The 24,557-nt window shown below is 41.1% G+C and overlaps 1 non-coding gene across 1 annotated transcript; it reads left to right on the top strand.

Moving 5' to 3' along the window:
• The first annotated feature begins 8,318 nt into the window (after positions 1-8,318).
• On the top strand, positions 8,319-8,425 carry LOC122094562. The gene has a single exon (XR_006144877.1). It is a non-coding gene; the product is annotated as a small nucleolar RNA R71 (small nucleolar RNA).
• The last annotated feature ends 16,132 nt before the right edge of the window (positions 8,426-24,557 follow it).

Below are 24,557 nucleotides of genomic sequence, written 5' to 3'. Positions count from 1 at the left end.
ATGCTACTAGTGCTTTGGAAGAAACACCACTCCCAGCTTCTGTCTGAGGAACTCAAACTGATCTTTGGGAAGCGGTTTAGTGAAGATATCAGCCACCTGCTCTGCTGTGGGAACAAACTCCATCCTTACTTCACCTTCCATCACCTTGTCTCTTAAGAAATGATACCGGATAGCAATGTGCTTCATTCTAGAATGCATCACCGGGTTCTTAGAGATATTGATAGCACTAGTATTGTCACAATATAGTGGCACTGCCTGCTCAGCCTCCACACTCAAATCCTTCAACATCTGCTTCATCCACAACACTTGTGTACAACAAGATGTAGCTGCAATGTATTCTGCCTCTACAGTTGAAAGAGAGACTGACTCTTGCTTCTTACTATGCCATGCCACCAAGCTGCTCCCCAAATAGAATGCACCACCACTGGTGCTCTTCCTATCATCTACACATCCGGCCCAATCTGCATCTGAAAAAGCTGACAAACTAAAGCTCTTGACTTTCGGATACCATAACCCAAACTCACTAGTCCCTTTCAGATATCTGAAAATTCTCTTCACTGCTGCCACATGTGTCTCTTTTGTTCCTGCTTGAAATCTGGCTACCATGCACACAGCTTGTAAGATGTCAGGCCTACTAGCTGTCAGATATAATAGGCTACCAATCATTGACCTATACGAGGTGTGGTCAACTAATGGAGAGTCATCTTCCTTGCTCAACTTACACCCAGTCATCATAGGTGTACTAACTGGCTTGCAATCCTCCATGGTGAATCTCTTTAACATCTCCCTCACATATTTGGACTGAGATATGAAGATACCATCTTTCTTTTGACTGATCTGCAAACCCAAGAAGAATGATAATTCACCCAACATGGACATCTCAAACTCATCTTGCATCCTCATTGCAAAATCTTTGCACAACTCATCTTTGTGACCCCCAAAGATGATATCATCTACATACACAACCACCAAAAGCTGACTGCTTTCTTCAGTTCTGATGTAGAGATTACTGTCCACTAAGCCTTTCTTGAAACCCAACTTGCACAAGTAAGAATCCAATCTGGAGTATTATGCTCTTGGAGCTTGTTTCAAACCATACAATGCCTTCTTCAATCTGCACACAAGAGTGGGGTTCTCACTCAGTTAAAATCCATCAGGCTACTCTATGTAAACCTCCTCTTCCAAGTTTCCATTTAGAAAAGCTGATTTGAAATCCATCTAGATAGACCTTGAACCCCTTGTACACTGACAAAGCCAAGAACATTCTGATAGCCTCAAGTCTTGCCACTGGAGCAAAAGTTTTCTCAAAATCAATGCCTTCCACTTGAGCACTCTCCCTCTTTGACTTCAATATCAAAGAACTATAATATCTCTCTCTAAAGTAATCTCTCCCAGTGTGGGATACAAGCATCTATAGGAATGCCCATATGCATCTTTCCAATCCTACAGATGTGAGAGTTCAAACTAAATAGGAGTGCCCATACGCATCTTCCCTATCCTATGAGTTGAAATCTCAATTACTCAACTGACCTCATATCTGCTTCAACACTGCTCATCAGATAAGTGTTGCCTTGACTGGATATACATCATGAACTATAAATTACAATACGCAACTGCTCAACTCACCAGCTTCTTGAGATTCCTGTCATAAATCTCTTCATCCAGTCAACATATCATTCTCTCTGTCACTAGTGCTGAAATATTTAACTCTGTCGAAGTCAAACAATCACCATGATCACACAAAATTGCACTCTGACAACTACCACTGAGATTGATACCAACTGAATCTCTGACCCATACTGATGCATACAAAAGCGAATTATTGGCTGCCATACTCACAACTGCATGCCTCTGACCATCACTGACATCTTCAACTATTCTGCCCTCTGATGACTCTGAACTGCTCATCTGGTGATTGCTCCATTAAGATGCAAATACTAAAGAGGACTACACTAAGTTTCAATTGATGTCTCTAATCCAAGCACTATTGCAGGAACTTTACTGTCATAATCTAAGTCCTGCTGGGGGCACTAATATCCATCTAGTGAGCTCCCCCATTCTTGTGCACCAGAGTACACCTAGTGCCTGGGAGGTGTGCCCACTCCTATACCTTGTCTAGGTGGTGGGAGGGTGGTGACTGTGACTGCACACACCTCTATGTGCTTCTCTATCCAAACTAACTGACCACTTGCCTTAGTCCTATGCATTTGCTTCTCACCAGAAGCTTTCCTACTACTCTGTTTTTCTTTCTGCTCACTTACTGTCTTCTTCAGTCTCTGCCTCTGTCCAACCAACCCAATTGTAGACCTCTCTTTTACCTTTCCAACTGATGGTCTTCCCTTTCTGAATCTTTCTTGCACAACTGTAGAACTGACATCTCCCTTTGTTTTCCAGATTCTGTTTACTGTTGTCTCGGCCTTTTGTATATCCTTCACTTTCCATACACTATACAAAGCCACCTGAGCCTCACCACTAGATTGTGACTGATGCTTCTTAGAATGTCTTTCATTGACTTGCCTTCTACAACCACTTCTTAACTTTCTTGTTCTAGAGATCTGATAGTCTCTCTCCTCTTGTACAAGCTGAGGGGAGAGCACTGCCTTGCAATGCTTGGCCCAATGTCCATGATGGTGGCATCTAAGACATTCTACTAGTTGTCTACCCAGTGGTGCTATAGGAATCCTCCCTTCATAGCTGGAGTCTAGTCTAGATATACACTCTGCTCTCCTATGTCCATACTCACTGCACCTGTGACAATACCCATGAAAACAAAACTGTATCATTGGAACTGCCTATGCAAGCTGGGTGAAGCATTATGTCTATTGGTGGGAGCCATCTGACTCTGCCTGGGAATCATCTGCATAGGCCTCTGATAATTGAACTTGTTGAACCTGCCATACTCAACTAGTCTCTGCTGGTAAACTCTGTCATAACCACCAACTCTGATTATGTTCCCTGTTTGGACTGCTTGTTCGCCTTTGCCTCTACTCTTTGTATCTTGTGGACTGCCTCCACATTGTGCCTGATGTGTAGGAGATCTCATCTCACTATTGTGTCTCTCCTCTCTCTTCCTCTGTCTCCTCTGAGCTCTCTTCTGTGTTTTTCCTATAGTCTGTCTCTGTGGGTTGATCTCAACTGTCTCTATAGCTTTCTCTGATGACTCACTCTGCTCTGTCATAGAACTAGAGCTGATGATGGGTAGTCTTTGACATTCTGCAGACTGAGCTAGATGTCTATCCATCTCTGTAACCACAAGTGGAGTGGCTGAATGTCTCCTCTGCAACTCAGTCAACTGTGTTTGTAGTGAAATGATCTCTGCTTCTAACTCTTTGTTTAACTTCTTAAAATCATTTGAAATTTCACTACCTCTTTTAATCACTCGAGATTGCACATCTATTTTCTCTCTCAAGGCTAAGTTCTCTGATTCAAGCCTGGTACACACCTCACTTTGCTTTCTCAATTGATCTTCAAGAGATTTTATAACCTGAGGGTCATTTTTAGACTTCATCATCTGTGAGATACAAGAAGCATCAAGCTCTAACAATTGTGCTCTCAACACATTGGCTGCCTCTTCAAGGATTCTACATCTCTCATCTCTATTGATGACTTGTGTTTCTAATGCTGCAATAATGAAGTTGCACTCCTTCAGATGTGTTCTCAAATCAATATTGATTTCATCTTGAGTTGTAGTAATATGTGCCTCAACACACTCAAATCCACTGGTGTAGCACTCATCTGAACATCTGCTTTCAACATCTAATGTGGACTCTGATATAGCTGGCTCACCTCCATATAGGTTGTGTAATCTCTCCCACATCGCCTTAGCTGATATGCATGAACTGACTTTGACACTCACACTGTCTGTTAATCCATCCAAAATGATCTCTCTAACCTTAGAGTCAATAGTAGAGTCTACACTCCCATTAACCACTGCACTCCATAGATCATACCCCAATGAACCTATATGTGACTTCATCAACTTCCTCCAAAAGATAAAATCTGATCCATTAAAAATAGAAGCTCCAGAAGTAGACTTACTGAACCAAACACCTGATGCCATCTTCAACCAACCAGATAACTTTGAGCTGTTTAAGCTGCCTCTAGAGCCCTTGCTCTGATACCAATTGTTGGGTCCCGATTGACACTGAGAGGGGGGGGAATCAGTGTGCCAAATAATTTTTCACTTTCCAACTGTACCCCTGATGTGGCAATCACTATTTGCACTCCAATAGAACAATTTATTGATGCTGCCCAGAGCTGCTATGTATACTACTGACCATTCTTACTGTTGCATGAAACTTACTCACATAACCTGTATTGCTGCCCATAGCTGTCTCATAAACCTCACACGGTAATCACTGTCATATACATACACAGTCGTATGCACATCCACACTGCACCACCAAGTGGTCAGGTCTATCAGATGTACACACCCATTTTGTAGCCAAGCACTCCAATCCACAATACAAATACGAGCATACACATCCACAACACAAGAAATACGTGCTTCGGCCAATTGCCTACTTGCACGGAGTAATGCCCACTGTCGGGCTCAGCATTTACTCAATACTAATTATGACTGCACCCACAGCCAAGGGAACACATTCCCAGTTTTCACCAATGACATACAATGGCTAGGTCTTCACCCTAGTTTTCTCAGAATGATCTGAGAGGCCGCACCCACGGAAAATAGGTTTAGGTAGTTGTACCTACCAAGGAACACATAGCCCCTGTGTCCAGCACCCACTGAACACCAATAAAATAAAGTTGGGCTTATAACAATGCCCTATAGTGAAGCACTCATACATACAAATTTCTCCCAAATAGACTACAACTATCACTTAGGCATTTTATCAAACATCTTGCCTACAATGATTTATAATAATGGAAATTTGGCAAAAGTGAGGTTACCTTGGCAAGGAGTAACCGTCGGAGATGCAATAATGTCGATCTCCACTTGATGCGGACCACAACCACGTTGTCTCGGTGCCGCCAATGCTTCAACCTCGGTTGGCACTTGGGTTTCTTGAAGCAACTCACAAGAACCAAATTCTAGGTTCTTCTTCTTCTTCTTTCTTTTCTCCTTGTCTTTACTTTCATGGAGTAACAATGGCATTCACATTCACATTCACACACACACAAAGAGAGGAAAAAACTTCTTCTCTATTTCCCTCTTCTTCTCTTCTCTTCTATTTCTTTTCTTTTCTCTTGGAAACAACCAATAGAACTTGCTACCTTGGTTTCCAGCAACTTCCTAAGCCTCTAATGGGGGCTAGGGATGAAGTGCAAGAGGATGGAAGTCTTTCATTCAAACCTTTAGCCTTCCACGAGCTTCAACTCGTTTTTCCGACCACCTCAGCAACCCCTCTACCTGATTTCTTCCCTCAGATATGTAGATCTCGGAGAGATGAAGAATCTCCAACTTGAATCACTCAAATCGGAGTTAAGATGAGAGAGATATGGCCTTTTGAAGTTGGACCAACCAGAACACTCAAAATGGAATCTTCGTAGGGGTGGCGTAGGCTACACCGGCGGTGCGCGCAATAGGGGCGAAATCTGACCGTAGATCTCATATAAAAGATCTTATAATCTGAGCCGTTAGATTAAACCAACGGACAATAGATCCAAACCATTAAATTTGAATCTCGATGACGTCATCATGACGTAGGCGCTAACATCGTCAGAAGTGTTGTCGATCTATGATTGGTTGCTTTTCCGGATTTTAAGGGAGCTTGTCTCCCACTCACAAAAGAGAAATGCATATCGACCGTTGGATCCGAATCCTCCATGATGGCTTTAATCAGATTTCATTAGATCATTAAGATTGGAATCTTCTTTATATCTTCTATACACGTGCGAAACACACTTAACATAACTTGATAAGGTGTAGCGCCAGTGCATCAAGAATTATACACCTAACCAATCAAATCCTACGCGCAAGCATCTATCTCATCCATATCACACCAAAATCTCAGCAGCCTTTGGATGGGCATCAAGCCTACGTGGTCAAATCTTGACCATCCATTTCACTTCCCTTTACTCCTCTTTATTATAATCAAGTCGCTGCCTCCATATATTTCAGTGCTTAAAGACCCCTTTCAACTCAGACCTTCAAAATCTTGAAATTACACAAAAGCCCTTCAAATTTCAAAAATAAATTCCGAAAAATCCATCCAACACCGAGAGCAACTGATGGATTTTCGAACGAACTTTACAGAAACACTTATAACTTTTTCATACGATATCCGATCGATATGAAACAAAGTGCATTGGAATCGTAACTGGATTCTCTACGACTTTTCAGAAGACTCAATCATCTGAATCATCCATATAAAAAGACCAAAATGCCCCTACACCTTTCCAATGACGTAACTTTCTCATACGGAATTGGAACGTGATGAAATCAGAACCGTTGGAAAGATTGTATTTTTGTCGTATTGTTACATGTAGAACACTTCCTTTAAAAAATTCATCTTCAATGCCGAAACTACCCTCGACTACCGTAAATGTCGTAACTTCTTCATACGGTATCGGAATGTGACGAAATCAAATGCACTGGACTAGGTAAATTACAATCTATCTTTTTCATGAAGAACCAATCTTCCAAAAATGTCATTTTCACTACCGAAAATGCCCTCGATCCATGCATACCAAGATGCTCTGTTATCTCATCGGTGACACTAGACACTGCCATGTCATCATTTTCATCCACGTCACTCAAACTGGCCATGTCATCACCGCCACGTGGCTGAGTTGCCAACAAGGACAACCATAAAACAACAATCTTAACAGACATATCTGCCAACTGAAGAGTAGTCCCAGTGGCTTTCAATTCTCCCAATCCTAGTTGCTTGTACATATGGTAAGGTAAACGATTCACACTTGCGCCAAGGTCAAGTAAGGGATGCTCAATGTAGGTGTTACCTATGACAAAAGCTATGGTAGGGCTCCCTAGATCCTTATACTTGACTGCTATAGGCTGAGTAATTATGGAACTAATGTTACCTATGCATTTTTGGTCACACTAGTGATGCGTTTGTGAGTACAAAAATCTTTCAGTACCTTTACATAGGTAGGGATCTGGGATATGGCATCCAAAAGAGGGATGTTCACTTCTACCTTTTTGAAGACTTCTAAAATTTTATCCATAAAAGCATTCTTCTTTTTGTTTACCAAACGATTAGAAAATGGGACAGTAGGTACATAAAGACTATTATGGATTTTCCATTTTTCAGAATAATCATTTTTTATTTCCTCAATCAAATCATCTTTAGTTTTAGAAGAATCTTTAGGTTCATCAGACAAACCTGGAACAAGAGGCATACTTGTGTCCTCAACTGAAGGAGAGTTAACAAGAGTAATAGATAGGGAAGATTTAGGAACACTCTGTTGGTACTCTCTACCACTCCTAAGGGCATAAACAACATTACATTGGTTAGAGTGCCATTGTTGGGTTTGACCTTGTACTATATTCAGTGGTGCATTAGTTGGTGCTTGTGAACTAACAGGCTGATGATGCCTAGGGTTAGGCTCTGGTTGACTGGGTAAAGTTTCCTTCTCCCTCTCATGCATAACTGAGACAACTTGGGTGAGTTCTCTCGTAAGATTTTAATGGCTTGTTATGAGGAGGGTCATATTTTTTTTTAAGTCACTTATTCTACTTGTCTCTCCAGTGTTGGTAAACCCAGGGGGTTACTGATAAGATGATAGGAGATGGCCCCTAGGAAAACTAGCCCGAGGTCCTACATTTGACCTAGGAAAAATATTTTGGGAAAAAGATTGTTATGCTAAGGGAGGCCTTTGGAATCCAGGTTGACCTTGATTATGGAAATTGGAAGGCCCTTCTTGGTTACCCTGATTCCAGGAGAAATTTGAGTGATTTCTCCATCCTGGATTGTAGGTGTTACTATATGGATTATTCTAGTATAAGGCATTAACACTAAAATTAGAGGTGCCCCTAAAGGTGTTGGGGCATTCTTCTATGACATGTCTAGGGGACTAGCACCAGCACAAATCTTAACCAAATTGACTGATGATAGCTCTCTAAGAACATTAGCCTCCATCTCTTGATTAAGCTATCCAAATGGGCTTCCTTGGCTACTATCCCATCCACAAAATATCCTTTTCCTCCTATGGTTCTTTCACTCTCTTGGATTGATTCGCACTCACGGGTTTTGTCAGCTAAGTTAAGTAAGAATTCCCATGCCTTTCCTTCATCTGTAAAAGATGTGAATCCCTCAGGGTACATAGACTCTATCATTTGTTCAGTTGGGTAATCAATACCCTCATAAATTATTTGACATAAATGCTATAAGTCTAGGCCATAGTGAGGGCATTCTTAGAGTAGATCCTTGAATCTCTCCATAAGTTTGGAAAAGGACTCACTAGGCTTTTGCCTAAACTGAAGGATATCACTTCTAAGCTTATTGGTCTTCTGAGTTGGGAAAAACTTCTTAAGGAAGACAACTATGAACTGTTCCCATGAGGTTATGGAATTTGTGGGTAACCCATACAATCACTTCTTAGCTTGGTCTTTCAATGCAAAAGTGATAAACCTAAGCTTAACAGCATCATCAGAAAGTTGTTGTATCTTAATTAGAACACATACCTCTTCAAATTCCATTAGAAATAGGTATGCATCCTCAGAGGTCAGCCTATGAAAGTGGGGCAACATAGTGATGTACTGAGATTTGAGCTCAAAATTATTGCCCTGGGCTTGTGGTAGAACTAAGTAGGAGGGTTGGGCTACTTTAACAGGGTATAACCTATCTTTCAAAGATTTAGGTGGAGGGTTTTACTGTTGGTCTCCCATATTGAAGGGTTTTAAAGAGAGCAAATGTATAGGGTCACTACTTGTTGGATTTCTTCTTTGTAACCGATTCTTAGTATTACGTACCCACTTAACACTCATACAATAGAAAATTACCTACAACTAGAGTAAGACAAGTGCAAAAGAATGGAAAGAAAAACCTTTTTTTTTAATTATTATTTTTGAATAAAAAACAAAAGTGTTTGCCTTAATTGAATAAAAAGAACTTACAAAAGTGTTTAAAGCATAAACCTAGAACTAAAGCTAGAAAGAGAAAACTAGAGAGAGATAGAGCAAGCAAATAAAAAAAAACCTAGAAGAAGAATGAAGTGCCTCCTCCCCTTGTGTTAATTCTATTATATAGAGAATGGGGGAGGGAAGCTAACGATTTTAGCTTCTAAAAAAAAAAAGATTTTTTATTCTTATTGATGGGGTGGAGGGGAGAGAAGAGAGAAAATATGTGGAGAGAGAATCTCCCACGATTTTTTTACCTTTTTCTTCCTATTTTTTTCTCCATTTTTCTATTTTTCTCTCTCTTCTTGCACAAGAAACCTCCCTTAGCTGATTAGATTTGGACAATATTTTATTTTAATGGAAAATTCCATCCATGCCCTTATCTTTTTTTTTTTTTTTTTTTTCTTCTTTCCTATTTTTTCTCTTTATTTTCTCTCTCTTCTTCAAACTTGCGGACAACCATCTTGGCTGACCTCCTTTAAGTGATGAGTAGGAGAGAGAAAATCTTTAAAAAAAAATGGCAACAAAATGGCAGCTAAGCGGTTCGAACTTGAGACCTCCTAATAAGCAAGGGAATTTGCACACCACAACTCACCAACTACGCTAGGTAGTTGTTGTTACAAAAAACGAATCTTCAATCACTTAAGGGTAAGGTCCATCAATCCTTGTTGGCATTTGAAATATTTCTTATACCCCTGGGACAACTACAGACAAGCTGGTTCTGTATCTCGATTGAGTTCTGATCCATTGTTCTTTTTCTGGCCTGAAAAGAATAATCATTTGTACAGTTGACTAAACAAATGTGCACTTTTAATTAAACATATCCATCTTAATAAGAATTTTGTCCTCTTCGCAACCATGAAAAGAAATAGGACCTCTTTATGTGTAAAATTAGAGATATAGCGTCTGATAGTCCTTAAGGCCTTAAAAATATAAAACTTGCAAAAAGAGAGTAAAACCCAATGTAGCTCCATTTTAAATATGTAAAATGCATGTTTTACTACCCTTAATTTCACACACAAATGTGCTCATCACCTCCTCCAGGTGGGGCTTTTGAATATCAAGGCATGATGGACAGATTGAAGGCACTTCGGGTAGGGTAAGAACTGATCTTTAAGAATCAAGAAGAGGGAGTTGCATGTGAGAGGATACTCTGACAGACCCAAGTAAGGATGAAGACAGATCTTAGAGACCTATCCGAAGCCATGGACTCAGTCTCCATGGAGGTAGCGGTGAACCTTGCATAACTACAAGAAGAGGTGAAGCTAGTGAACTGACACTTCGACTATTATGATCATCGCCTCAATATAAACTCTAAGTCCAGGGAGACAGAAGTCATTGATCTAGATGATGATTGATAGTGCAGTGAACAAGGATGGTTTTACGTTGAACTTGTTTTAAGGAACATCTCTTTTCTTCTCTTCTTTTTTTTTTTTTTCTTCTTTTGACCCTTGTACTCTTTTTTCGTACATGCAACATGATGCACATTTTAGATTTTAACTCATTTCAACTTTTATATGATAATATTTTATATTTACCCAACCCCAAATCCCATTATAGATTCTATAAGGTTTGAACTTGCAAGCTGTGAGTGTTTAGAACATCGTGTTCTGATACCACCGTTGTCACATCCCGTTCACATAGAACTGGAGCGGTGACTGGGTTACCTCCGGGTAACCCAAGAATCACCAGGATCATATAATGCAGTAAACCACAACACAACATGCACAATAAGATATGAATATAAATTTAGATAATTCAGCGGAAGACTTATCACGTATATTTGTAAATTTCTCCACTACTCTTAATACCCAAATTGTTATACATAATATATATATATATAATGTATGTGGGCCCCCAAGCATGATAATTACATAAGAAATAACAATTTAAATATCTAGAGCACAAAAGGGGAATATATCAAACAAATAAAAAAGGTGATGATCGAAAATTGCTATTGTTGCCCTGCAACGCAGCCCTCGCACATGCATCCGGCACTGTGCCCAAAACCTTTTGGAACCCACCAGTCCCCTACTGAAAACTTTTCAGTGAGCCTCAGCTCTTGCTCCTTCATAGGGAAACCTGCAAAATAATCTAAAAAGTATATATACAAGGGATGAGCTCACTAGCTCAGTAAATGGAAAGAAAGACATAAACAAGCAGTCGCATTTCAAATAATCCTATATGCATCTAATTCTTTTTAAGCTTATTCTCCTAACTAACAATGCTAAGTCATAGGTTACATGCTACTCACAACCACAGTGCGTGTATATTTCGGGTACGAATCGTATTCTCCATCCCGCGATACACCCATAAGGTTGACGGAGAGGGTTGATCGTGAGTACTTAGAAAAGTAAATCATGGCCGAACCTCAGCAGAAAATAAATAAAGTACGCTCGACCCTCTGAATATATCACCAAGGTTTCTAACTGTCCTAATGATCAGCCTGACGTACTTCTAACCACCACGGCTGTTTGTGATCGATGTTTTTCCCCAGTGATAATCCAACACCTAAACCCCTATTGGGAAGGGTCGTGGCATAAGGGAATGTCAACTTAAACCCAATGCATCTATATAAGATAGTACAACTACATAGTGCTTCCATGTCCCATTCCACGTCGCACCAATGCATTCATTTCTAAGCTGACTACGGTGTCTAATCTAGCAATTCATCACACTGGTCCTATCCGTCGATAGGCACCAAGGCCTAGGTAAGACTGGCGGGTCTCACTGGTGGGTCTTGTTACCCCCCGGTGTCACCCAACAGTGTCCAGTGGCTTATGCTATCCTACTTCCCTTCTTCACTCTGCCTTTAGGGAATCTGAGGGGGTTGTTTCCTTCACATTTTCCATACGTTTAAGACTTCATTCACATGAATACAACATAGATCTAAGTTCAAATCAAGATTTGGGAACAAATCATACCTTTAAGCTCAAGAAAATCTTAAAACTTAGGATCCTTCTTTCTCCAACTCAAGACATCACTTAAATGCTTTTAGATCTTGTTTTCCTTCTTTAAAACCTTAAAAGACAAACAAATAGATTCTCTCTTAATTCCTTGATTTGACCACGCAAGAGGGTTTCACTAGATTCAAGGGATTTTGGCACTTACCTACCTCAAACCACAGCACTTAAGGTTCCAATCACCTTAACGATGTTGAAAGGGGAAAGACGGCTTTGGCAACAAGCGGGGAACACTTACCCCACACTTTCTTCCCTTCTCTTCCTTCTTCTTCTCCCTCTTCTTTACTCCTCTCCACCAACTTTGCTGAAATAATAACTAGGAGAAGAGTAAATGTTATTTATAGTTGAGTCGTAAATATCTACTAAGCTGTGTTTGACTTTGACACCTTATGACTCGAATCGCATTAAACTGCGATGCCGAGCAAGGTAGCCAGTAATACCGGACATATATTACTTCACTACGATGGGGAACTGAAACACGCGTGATCACCTAAGTTGGGTATGCTGGGGCCTACATTTTCCTACAGGTGGGTATGGTCGCACGAGAAGGTCATACCCACCTTTGACCACCCACCTGTTGGCTAAAACATGGCCAACCTTGTTGGATTTCAGTGGGAATCGATTCTCAACGTGTATTTAAATTCCACCACTTGTTGTGAACCAAATTCTCATAATTTAATACGACAACATATCTTTCCCACTCGTACATAGCCTTATGATACATGCAAGGGCATGACTTAGGCTTGCAAATCACATCAGACACTGGCTCAAATTTGTCCGTCCACCCCGCATTCGAAGTCACCTTTGCTGTCATATACCATAAGGCACCCATATGAACCCTTGCCGGTTTCGGACCTTCCATGACCAAACCGAACCAACCGAAAAATAAATCGGGTTTAGAGAGCAGTGCACTACAAATTATTGACCGGCTATGATTGTCCTTAGATAATCTCCTAAAATTGTTTTTGACTAGGGATACGACTAAGCATATTGTTCATATGATAGTCATTCATATGTTCTTCGTAATAGCGATTCCAAAACACAAGTGTGAGTGCATATACATGGTGCATTAAATTGGATCACAAGAGAATCTTGCATGTGTTACCACCAGTTATAAGGAACCAGATTCTCGTCAGTAGAATTTGATTGGTCCCTTAACTTGAGAGGTCATTGTCATTATAGTTACAGATCATGAATCTTGATGCACCATTGGTTGATCTCCCTAACTATATATTAGTATATTGGATTCATGGTGTTTGCTCATGAATGAGAGAGACGCTCAATGTGAAATCCATTGTCATATGGGGGAATGTCAAGTATAGAAAATGTTTGTGTGTGATTAGACAAAAATATGGGTCCGATAAGATTTTGTAAAATGTTTACAATTTCTTTTAAATTAATATTATTTACAATGTTATTGTATTAAATGTTTTAGTCCAATCACCAACACAAAATCTCTATACAAGCATGAAACTATTTGATTTCATGGGGGGCGTCAACTAGTCACCGGACAATTAAATCCCTGGAGCAGAGGAAATGCCCAAAAAGTACTCTCCCAATACTGAAAGGGTAAGAGAAGGTCTTAGAACCATTCTTCACTTGGGGTTGGTGTTGCATGTAAAAAATGGGTTGGCTCCTCAATTGGAATAATGGATATAATGGGATAAAAAAGGTCTTTGTTGGCATTGGCTTTGAAATTGTTCCACTTATTAGGCCTCTTGCCAGGAACAAGGCTGATGGTTGGTTATGGAATATGGTTCTTGGTATGAATGAGTAGATTTATCCATTTGATCTTTGATCTTGTAGGTTTCTCTCAGAAGTATTTAATCAAATTGATTGCCGCTCTTTGTTTCTTTCTTCTCTCGTGAATCACACAACTCTATTCTACCAAAAAAAAAAAAAAAGTTACACAACTCTAAATCACAAATATAACATAATTGGGATTCAATAATTAAAAAGATTAGATGTTAAAATGATGTAGATGCAAGTAGGGGTGTCAAGCGGCTGGCCAAGCTGGGCCGATCTTGGTTGGGCTTAGTCGGGTTTGACCATTACTTAGGGTTACACCGTGAATGCCCGTTTAGCTAAACGGACTTAGCTTGGACAAGCATGGTACGATTGATAATCGGATTAGTCGGTCTCGGACTCTAATCGGGTTACCACAAACGAGCCTTAATCGACCTATAAACCTATTTAACTTTAAAAGGATTTTTTTTTAAATTGGTCTCCTAAATGTGCTTTGTTTGAGATTTAAAATGTATCGCAAGCGTACGGATTAGTGTAGCTATGGGTCGAACACAGGGAGAGCAACCACTTTATTTTTTTATTTCTTTTAATAATGCGAAAGTGAACCGATTAATGGTTGTGATCTAATTCTAATTACCGTCCTAAACATATGTATCTAAAATAACGTCCTAACCATTCACCATCTAAGAATTTAAAGATGTAAGCCACACAATTAAAATAAAATAAATAAATAAATAATTGAAAATAAACAACCCACACAATTAAAAAAAAGTAAAGGAAAAAAATGTTGAAATAAAAATAAAGTAAAAGAAAGGGGAGAAAGCTAGAGAGAAACTCACAAGTAGGTTTCTCTACTTAGCCTTAGGGATGCATCATAATATGAGATTCCCTACTTGACCAGAGAGTCACTCTTACAAGGGTTACTCTACTTCGCTTTAGGGAAAAGGAGACAATTAAAATAAAAGCAATAAATTGATGGTTCTATGGCTAGGAGGGGCAAAGCCAACACATACACTAGCCATGAACCTTGGGGGAAAGGGATAGCAATAATGTAATGACTGAAATTAAAATCCTAAATTAAGAAAGAAAGGGTAGTCATAAGAGGGAATGAGAGGGGGGAGAGAAGACTATTGAAGGAGCCTACTTAAACTTCAACCCTTGAACTTGAAAGCTTGGGTGATTTGAGATACTACCAGTACTAAAAATCAGATCTGGAATAAACCAAATCTGAAATTTTTAGTACTAGAGAAAACAAATCTTGAAACAAAAAAAACTGAACTTGAAAAAAAAGATGCTCCACGGCTTGTGATCTTGTCACCTAGATCTAAGCCTAGAACTATATCTTTAAAAATTACAACTCAATTGCATAAATCATAAACATAAAAGGTTGAATAAGAATAAAAGAGTGATTGCATTAATTGACATAAAAAACTATTACAAAAATGATTAAAGAAAAAATAAAGAAGAACTAAAACTAAAGAGAGTGAGAGAGGGAAAGAGAGAAGAAAACTAAGTATAAACTAGAAAATAAACTAAGGGGAATAATAATTAGGAGGGGGGAGGAAGGGGCTTTTATAGGGCTTTTGTCTTGCCTCCTTCCTTCTACAAGTCTTCTTTAAGAAAAGAAATAAAATAAAATAAAATAAAATCTTGGTAAAAATCCTCATTCTCTGAGATATTGTGTGAGGAGAGAGAGAATCCATTTCCAAAATTAACAAATTCAATTCATTCCTTGCAATATTAACCAATATCTTGCAATCTTGGTTAAATAAAAAAGGAATCTCTGCATGGCATCTTCAAGATCTTGTGAGGTGGCAAGGAGAGAGAATAATCTTCAGGATTTTGTAAGAGAGAGGATGTGGTACCAATGAGTGGGTTCCACCTTTGGACTGGTTCTTGATTCACTTTAAGCATTTTCTCTTGTAAACTTGAAAACTAAAAAAAAAAAAGAAAAATAAAAGTGGTACTATCCAAAGTGGGGCAAAATGTACACTTATATCCCTAAGATTTCACACATTATTGTGCTCATCATGCTTGAAGGGGAATATTGATAAAATGAGGTAAATATAGACATAGCAAAGAAAGATCCCATAGCTAAAATGGATTAAGCCAAAGATGGACAAAACAACTAAGTTACTAAGGTACTTGATCTTTAACCCCCGGAACTCAAATCAATTAAACTATACCTGTGCAAAAATTTGAGAAATTTCATTATATTTTTATTATATTTTTATTGGTAGAAAAATATTTTCATTAATTCATTCCAAACAAAACCATAGACCAACATGGTATAGAAAGGAAAGGGCCATAAATGTGTCAGATTCGATTGGACCTACTTGTGTGGGCTTAGAATTGACACTCTTAAATGCAAGTACTAAAACACATATTGGTCATAAGGGCAAAATTGAAAACTAAAAGCTTTTAAATAAAACTATTAAATAATAAATACGGGCACTGAAACATCATATTTGAATCATGAGGTACTCATAACATACTTTTCCTTAAGGTCCGTTTGTTTAGAAGGGTTTTGATGGAATGGGATTATTGGGGTGGGAGAGTTCTCAACTTTTCCTAAAATTTTAGTATTTTGAGTTATTTGGTTGTAAGGGGTGGGAGAATGAGCAGACAACCACAATTTTACTGTCGGCCCATGTGGCATAGTGGTTCTCCCCCCCAGGCCCTCCCACCAATTTGGTGGGACTCTACTGGGACTTTGCGGAATCTCCAAGGAGAAGATGCAATGGTACCTCTCTCTCTCTGGCTTCCTTTCTCTTCCCTTCTTATTTCTCTCTCTGTGAGATCTCCGTCGCCATTGCCTGAATGGATGCGAGTTATGACACTCTGGGATCAGTTCGTCGCCTTTCAGGTCGAGGCGTTAGGAAGGGAGCAGGACATGGTGTGATCCCCAGCCATGTTTTTCTTGGTTGTTCATGATCGAGCTTTTCAAATCTGTTCGGCAATTAGGGTTTGATCAAATACACTAGAATCTGAAATTGTGGATCAAGAAGAAATGCGAAAATGCTAGCTGTTGGTATTTTTACAGCTTTTCAGCCCTAGAACTTTTCTTACTTCCCAGTGTCTCTTTTGGTGGTGAAATCTAGAATTCATACAAGTAAAATCCATCAGATTAAAATTTTAAAGTCTTTGCAAAGTAGGGTTTTCAGGAATAAGGGAATCCAACTCAGATTAAAATTTTGTTCAGAGATTAAACAAAAAAATCGTAGGTTTTTTAAAAAATCTACTGGAATTTAAAGGGGAAAAGACTGCAACGAAGGTCTAGAATTTCCAAAAGAAAACCTGGTATTTCGATCATGATCTTCTCCATCCCTGTCTCTCTACTCGAATCCCTTTCCCTCCTCATCAACATCGTCTCCTCCTCCCTCATTGGCAAAAGCTTCGATGTGTTTTATTTTCATTGTTGATTTTTCCTCCTCTCTCCTCATTCTCCCTTTCTCCTCCAACACAACCAAACGATCTGTAGTGGGATGCTATGGTAATCCTCGCTCACCTTCCCATTCCAGTTGCTCACCCCAGTAACATATGGGACCCATGTATCAGAGACTCCCACCCCATCCTCCCCTCTAAACAAACGGGGCCTAACGTTGAGTATCTCACATGTAATTACTATTACATATATTATTTTATTTTTTTATCTAAATCTTATGCTTCTATGGAAGCACTGTGTGCCATCTGGGGGTTTCAACCTAGGGCTATGATCAGATACACTTGCACGAACATATACACGATGTGTGATGGTACAAAAGGAGATATTTGAAAATTTGTCATGTGACTTATTTACTCTCTAGAATTTGGCTCCAAGGGAGAGAGAGAGAGAGAGAGAGAGAGAGAGAGAGAGAGAGAGAGAGAGAGAGAGAGAGAGAGAGAGAGAGAGAGAGAGAGAGAGAGAGAGAGACAACCACTCTCAAGGCTTTCTCTAATTTTCTCCTCATAAGCATTTTCAAGGATTATATATTACTCCCTCCTTGTGCGTGATTTTTGTCTTCTTCTTTTGTCTAATCCGTATTTTTTGTCTTCTTGTCTTCTTCTCCGTGAGCTTTATTTTCTTTCCCAGTTTGTTGAAATTGTATATTGACATTCACTTTAATGAGTGTGCAATGGTGCTCTTATATAGAGATTATAGTTATTGAGTTATAGACAAACTCTATGATCACATGTGGGAGACTCAAAATCTAATATTAATGGGGTAGGACTCTATTAACATATGTGAGTAATAGACAGAAAGTCTATTATCACATGTGAGAGTCCTATTCCAACTCTGCTGTCTCATAAGGTAGTCTTGGACTGCAAGTAGTCTCTAGAGTTTGTGCTCACTGAAAATGCCTACAATGTAGGAGAGGTTGTTGAGTGTGAGTATGACTCTAGAGGTTGAGTTCGAGTGGGATGCTAACTATCCTGATACACCCCCTCAAGGTGGGGATTTGAATGGTCGAATCAGCAGCTTGTCCCGTAGAAAGGAGAACCGTGTAGAGCTAAGAGCTTTGGTAAGGATATCGGCTATCTGGTCATGTGTTGAAATGAACTGCACTTGAAGTTCCTTGTAGGCGACTTTATCACGAACGAAGTGGAAGTCAATTTCAACATGCTTGGTACGAGCATGAAAGATCGGATTGACCGAAAGGTAAGTGGCCCCAATGTTGTCACACCAAAGAATGGGTGCAATGGGAACAGAAATCCCTAATTCCTCAAAGAGAGAGCGAAGCCAAGTGAGTTCGGCTCAGGCATCAGCCACTACTTTGTACTCAGACTCGGTGGAGGAGCGTGCAACTGTCTTCTGCTTCTTAGAGGCCCAGGAGATCAGATTAGGACACATATAGATGGCATAGCCTCCTGTGGATTTGCGATCCGCACTGTCACCAGCCCAGTCAGCATCGGAGAATGCTTGTAATTGGAGGGAACTAGATTTAGAGATGAACAACCCATAATCCTTGGTTCCTTGGAGATAGCGTAGAATCCGTTTGACTAGTGTCCAATGGTCTTCGGAGGGGGCATGCATGAACTGGCAGGCACGGTTCATTGAATAAGCCACATCAGGCCTGGTGAGGGTGATGTATTGGAGAGCACCGACAATGGAGCGATACCTGGTGGGGTCCGAAAGAAAGACACCCCCTGTGGAAGATGCTGCAAAGGTGGTGGCCATGGGAGTAGTGACGGGCTTATAGTCAGTCATGCTAGCCCTCTGGAGGAGATCAGTGATGTACCGGTGTTGAGAGAGGAGGACACCATCAGACCGATATAGGGCTTCAATACCAAGAAAAAAGCTGAGACGACCAAGATCCTTGATAGAGAATTCTGAAGCAAGCTGATGAAGGAGAGTCTGAACATGAGTTGGTTGGTTCCCTGTAACCAAGATGTCATCGACGTAGACAAGGACATATATGACAATAGAGCCCTGCATGTAGATAAATAGTGATGTGTCGATTTGGGATGATCGAAAACCGGAGCGAGTGAGGAACTCAGTTAACCTGTGAAACCAAGCCCTAGGAGCCTGTTTGAGCCCATAAAGGGACTTGTGGAGGCGACAGACATGATTAGGGCAGAAGAATACCATGGCTGGGGTTAAGCCATGTAGACTTCCTCAGATAGAATACCATGCAAGAATGCATTCTGAACATCAAGCTGACGAACAGCCCATCCGTTAGATATGGCCAAGGAGAGGACCGTTTGTATGGTAGTAGGTTTGATGACAGGGCTAAAGGTCTCATGATAGTCAAGATCAGGTTGTTGATGAAATCCTTTAGCAACTAAACGGGCCTTATAGCACTCAAGGGAGCCATCTGCCTTCTGTTTGATGTTGTATACCCACTTGCAGCCAACCAGATTCATAGTTTCCCTGTAAGGCACAAGAGACTAGGTACCATTACGTAATAAAGCATTAAATTCATCAGATATAGCAGAACGCCAATGAGGAACCTTGTGGGCCTGGGAGAAGCATATGCTTTCAGCCGGGTCAGGTGAGGTGATGGTAGAGAGGGTCAGGGGGTCAGTATAGAGATCGTGTAGGGTTCTGGTGCGACGGGGTGGGGTGGTAGAGGAGTCAGGGTTATGGCCGGTTAGGGTTAGGTGAGGTGAGAAAGGAGGGGATATGGGAGAGGGTGGTTCAGGTAGGGGCGGTTCTGGGGTGGCAGGGAGAGGGATGGGTGGGTTTGGGAGGGTAGGCGGAGGGCTAGGGTGAGGTTGAGGGGTAGGTATGTTAGGTGCAATGCCCCACAGGGGAGGGGTAGTAGGAGGGGGTTGGGTTGAGGAGGATGGTGGTGCAGTGTGAAATGGGAAAGTAGATTTGTCAAATCTGACATGGCGAGATATATAGATACGATGGGTGATGAGATCCATACAGCGATAACCATGATGGGAAGGGCTATATCCTAAGAAAACACATGAGGCAGAACGGGGTTCAACCTTGTGATGATTGTAAGGATGGAGCCATGGATAACAAAGGCATCCAAAGATTTTTAGAAAAGAGTAGTCCGGAGAATTGCCTGTAACTAACTGATGGGGGGATTTGTTACTTGTGACAGAGGAGGGCATGCGATTGATGAGAAAGACCACGGTTTCAAAAGCATAATCCCAGTAAGCCTAGGGAACAGCTGCATGGGATAGTAGGGTAATCCCAGTTTCAGCAATATGTCTGTTATGACGTTCAACTGTTCCCTGTTGCTCATGAGTATGAGGGCAAGATAACCTGTGTTGGATGCCCAACTTGGCAAAGTAAGATGGGAGAGTACAGAATTCTCCCCCAAATCAATTTGAATGGCCTTGATGGAGCGAGGGAACTGACGTTCCACCAAGGCCTGAAAAGTACGAAAGGCAGAGTAAACATTAGACTTCAAGTTTAAAGCAGTAAACCAAATATATTTAGTATGGTCATCAACCAATATAACAAAATAACAATTCCCATTTGAAGAAACTATGGGGTGGGGGCCCTATACATCACTAAAAACCAAATCCAAAGGAGAGGAACTACGAGTACTAGTTTCACGTAGTGACGATCTACTAGCTTTGCCCATTTGGCAAGCAGAACATAAAGAAGGAGACTTCACGAGCTGATGACCAGGTAACATAAGACGAAGGACACGTTCATGACGGTGCCCTAAACGATGATGCCAGCGACTGAAAGATGAGGCAGAGGCTAGATTGGCATAAAATGATGCTGGAACAGAATAGAGACTATGCTTACTATGTCCAGTGAAGATGGTTTGATTGGTCTTCATATCCTTCACAGAGAAAAAGGAAGAGTGAAACTCAAAGTAAACATTATTGTCATGGCAAAATTGCTGAACAGATAATAAAGAACAAGTGAGAGTGGGAACATGTAAAATAGTAGAAAGAGAAAACGAACGAGAGGGAGAAGAGATGGAAGCAGTGCCTATATGAGATATTGGAAGGCCCTTACCATTACCAACCACAAGTTGGTTATTACCTGTGTAAGGATCATAGGAGGAGAATTGGGTTAAGTCAGGGGTGGAATGGTGGGTGGCTCCAGTATCAGGGATCCAAGAGGTGGTGAAGGATTGTGGAGGTGTGGGGTGATGGGGTGGAGGTGCGATGGTAGGGGGTTGAGGGGTAGGGAAGGGTGTAGTATGGTAGGCGTTGGGTTGAGGTGGTGGCCGATTGTAGGGATGGGGAGGGATAGGTAGAATGAAGGCTCTGGTAGGTCCCTGTGGTCGGTAGTAGCAAGTGTCTGTCTGATGATTAGTGCGTCCACAGATTGTGCATGGATTGTGAGAGAATGCATTAGAACGACCAAATCCACTAGCACGACCACGACCACGGCCTCGGGAGGAGCTTGTACCACGACCACTAGTGGAAGGAGGACCACGACCTTGGTGAGTGACATGGCTGATGCATCGATAGCAGGATCAACAATGGGAAGGTGTGAGTGGACAAGGTTCTCGTGACTCATAAGGAGACCATGCATGTCGGTGTCGGAGATGGGCTCCTTTTGTGCCATCATAATGGAGGCAAGGGCTTGATATTCAGTGCGTAAGGCCCGAAAGGTGTGGATGTTAAAGTCTTCTGATGGGAGGGGCTTCCCTGCAGCTGCTAGCTCATCGGAGAGATGCTTGGCTCGATGGAGAAACTGAGTAATGGTCTCATCTGGTTTGTGAACCAGATTTTGAAGGGAGATGTTAAGAGACAGAATCCTGGTTGTAGATGGAGAACTGAATTCAGCATGGAGTGCATCCCAGATCTCTTTGCTAGTGATCCGTCCAACTGCTAATGAAAAGGCTTCTTCAGAGATAGAGGCGATGAGAAGGCTCATAATAAAAGCATCTTGTTCATGCCATGCCTTGGCTTTGATAGGGTCTTGAGGGCAACGATTGTCACTGGTGACATAGTTGAAGAGGCGTTGGCCAGTGAGATAGGGTACGACCTATGTGCGCCAATAAACATAGTTCTTAGATGTGAGCTTTAGCGATATCATATGATGAGCACCAGATAGGGATGTGGGAGGTGGGGATGGTTCAGCTATGGTAGAAGAGGGAGGAGTGTGTTATTGGAGATAGTGAGGTGTGGGTTAAACTATAAGTGAGAGAGGGACGTTGGGATCTTTCTTCTTTTTTTTTTGCAAAGAAGTTGTAAAGAAGAGGGGGCGTAGGCTATTGGAGAGGGGAAAATGTGGGGAGGAGGAGGGTGCTTCATGGAGCTTTATGCGGCTCGTGATACCATGTTGAAATTGTATATTGGCATTCACTTTAATGAGTGTACAATAGTGCTCTTATATAGAGATTACAGTTATTGAGTTATAGACAAACTCTATGATCACATGTGGGAGACTCAAACTCTAATATTAATGGGGTAGGACTCTGTTAACATATGTGAGTAATGGACAGAAAGTCTATTATCACATGTGAGAGTCCTATTCCAACTCTGCTGTCTCATGATGTAGTCTTGGATTGCAAGTAGTCTCTAGAGTTTGTGCTCACTGAAATGCCTACAATGTAGAAGAGGTTGTTGAGTGTGAGTATGACTCTAGAGGTTGAGTTCGAGTGGGATGCTAACTATCCTGATATAGTTTAACATATTTCTCTCTTTTGATCGACATGGATGGTAATCCACTCCCTCATGTTTCACCATCGCAACCTTCCACTCCTATCTCTGAAACTAGTATCCCTCCTTATCTAGTGTACCACAATCTGCTCCCTACGTCTGCATCTCCCATAGCATCTTTCACACCTTTGACTCAACAGGGTCATTTTTGTAGTTTTGCTCCATCAAATCCAGATTCAGATAATGAGGATGTCTCCTTTGTTAATGAGGAACTGAAGGAGGAAATCGTTCGAAAGTGGGATCTTAGTCTGGTTGGACAGATTATTGTCTGTAAACCATACCGTCGTCAGGCAATGACAGATGGTCTTCTAGTGGCTTGGAATCTGAAGAATTCGGCAGATGTAATCCCATTACAAGGAGATCGTTTCTTGTTCCAGTTTCAACATCCTTTGGACATTTCTAAAGTGCTGCAGGAAGGACACTGGTCAGTTGTAGGAAGGACCCTGGACATTACTCTTGAGATGGTGTCCCTTTTGGCAGCCAAAATTGGCACTCCTCTCCAGGTTATATTATTTCTGGGTGTGCAGTTTGGTGCCCGTGTTCAATATATTCGTTGTCAGGTTAGTATTGATATCACCAAGAAGCTCAAGGACTCTATCACAGTGAAACGGAGATCGGCCAGGGACACATTAGTTTTGGTTAAGTATGAGCGGCTTCCGGCTTTTTGCTATTATTGTGGTAACTTGGATCATGAGCTTAAGTAGTGTATTGCTCTGTTCGATGCGGAGGCCTCCCACTGCAGAACTCATGACTACAATTCTGCATCCTCTTGTTTGCATTTTCCATCTCCCAGGTATGGTTCCAGTATGCATGGGTCGTTCCAGAACCAAGGCAATTGGAGAAGATGCCAAGGAAAGTTTTGTCATCCCCAGAGGAGGTAGTACCTCCACAGAATTCTGGCCAACTCTCTCCTCCAACTGCCATCGTTTTAGCGGAAGGTTCAACAAAGGTAGCATTTTACCATCACTGCAACTCCTCCGGTGTTGATGTCGGACTCATTCCGACGACCCATACTCGTACAGTGGCAGATTCCACTCCTCCACGTGCCAACCGATCAGTTCCTATGGGATTAGCCGTTATACCCTCCATTATCACTTCAGTAAACCGCTCCACTCCCATGACTTCTTCTTCCGCTCCACCATACCCTCTTCCTGTTAACGCTTCCTTCACGAGCCCATCATCCGTATTCCCTCCCACTTCCTCTATTTCAGGAATTCAATGCCCATTACCTCCATCTGAGATAACCTACCATTTCAATGCCGTTCTTCAGAACCCAAACGTTACTTCCCTCCTTGTGGCCCTTATTGATAGAAAATAAATACGGAATGATTCATGAAGATCGATAAGCATGCACGACAAACACTACAAAATACAAGTTTTAGGCATACCTGAATCCATGGTTGAAGAATAAGAACTCCTCAATGTCTTCTTGTATGCTCCTCGTACAACACGATCAATGTTGGTCTGGTCTACCCTCTTTCCCTTTTGCTTTTGGTCGTTAGCCTCACTTAATGGGTCAGTGATAACTATATATAGGGGTGAGGGTAGTGACTAACCCTGCAATAAAATTAGGGTTTCCTCCCCATTAAGGAAACAATACCTTAGGTCCACACATAGTAATAAATATTTCATACCATTAAGGTGTGCTAATAGAATCCAATATCTCCATAGAGATCACTTACCAATAATATTGGATTCTTTCTGCTTACTCCATCTTTAGTCAACACCACTAAACC

The sequence above is a fragment of the Macadamia integrifolia genome, chromosome 11 (genome assembly GCF_013358625.1).
Source record: "Macadamia integrifolia cultivar HAES 741 chromosome 11, SCU_Mint_v3, whole genome shotgun sequence".
Taxonomy (NCBI): Eukaryota; Viridiplantae; Streptophyta; class Magnoliopsida; order Proteales; family Proteaceae; genus Macadamia; species Macadamia integrifolia.
This window is presented reverse-complemented; position numbering and strand designations above follow the sequence as displayed.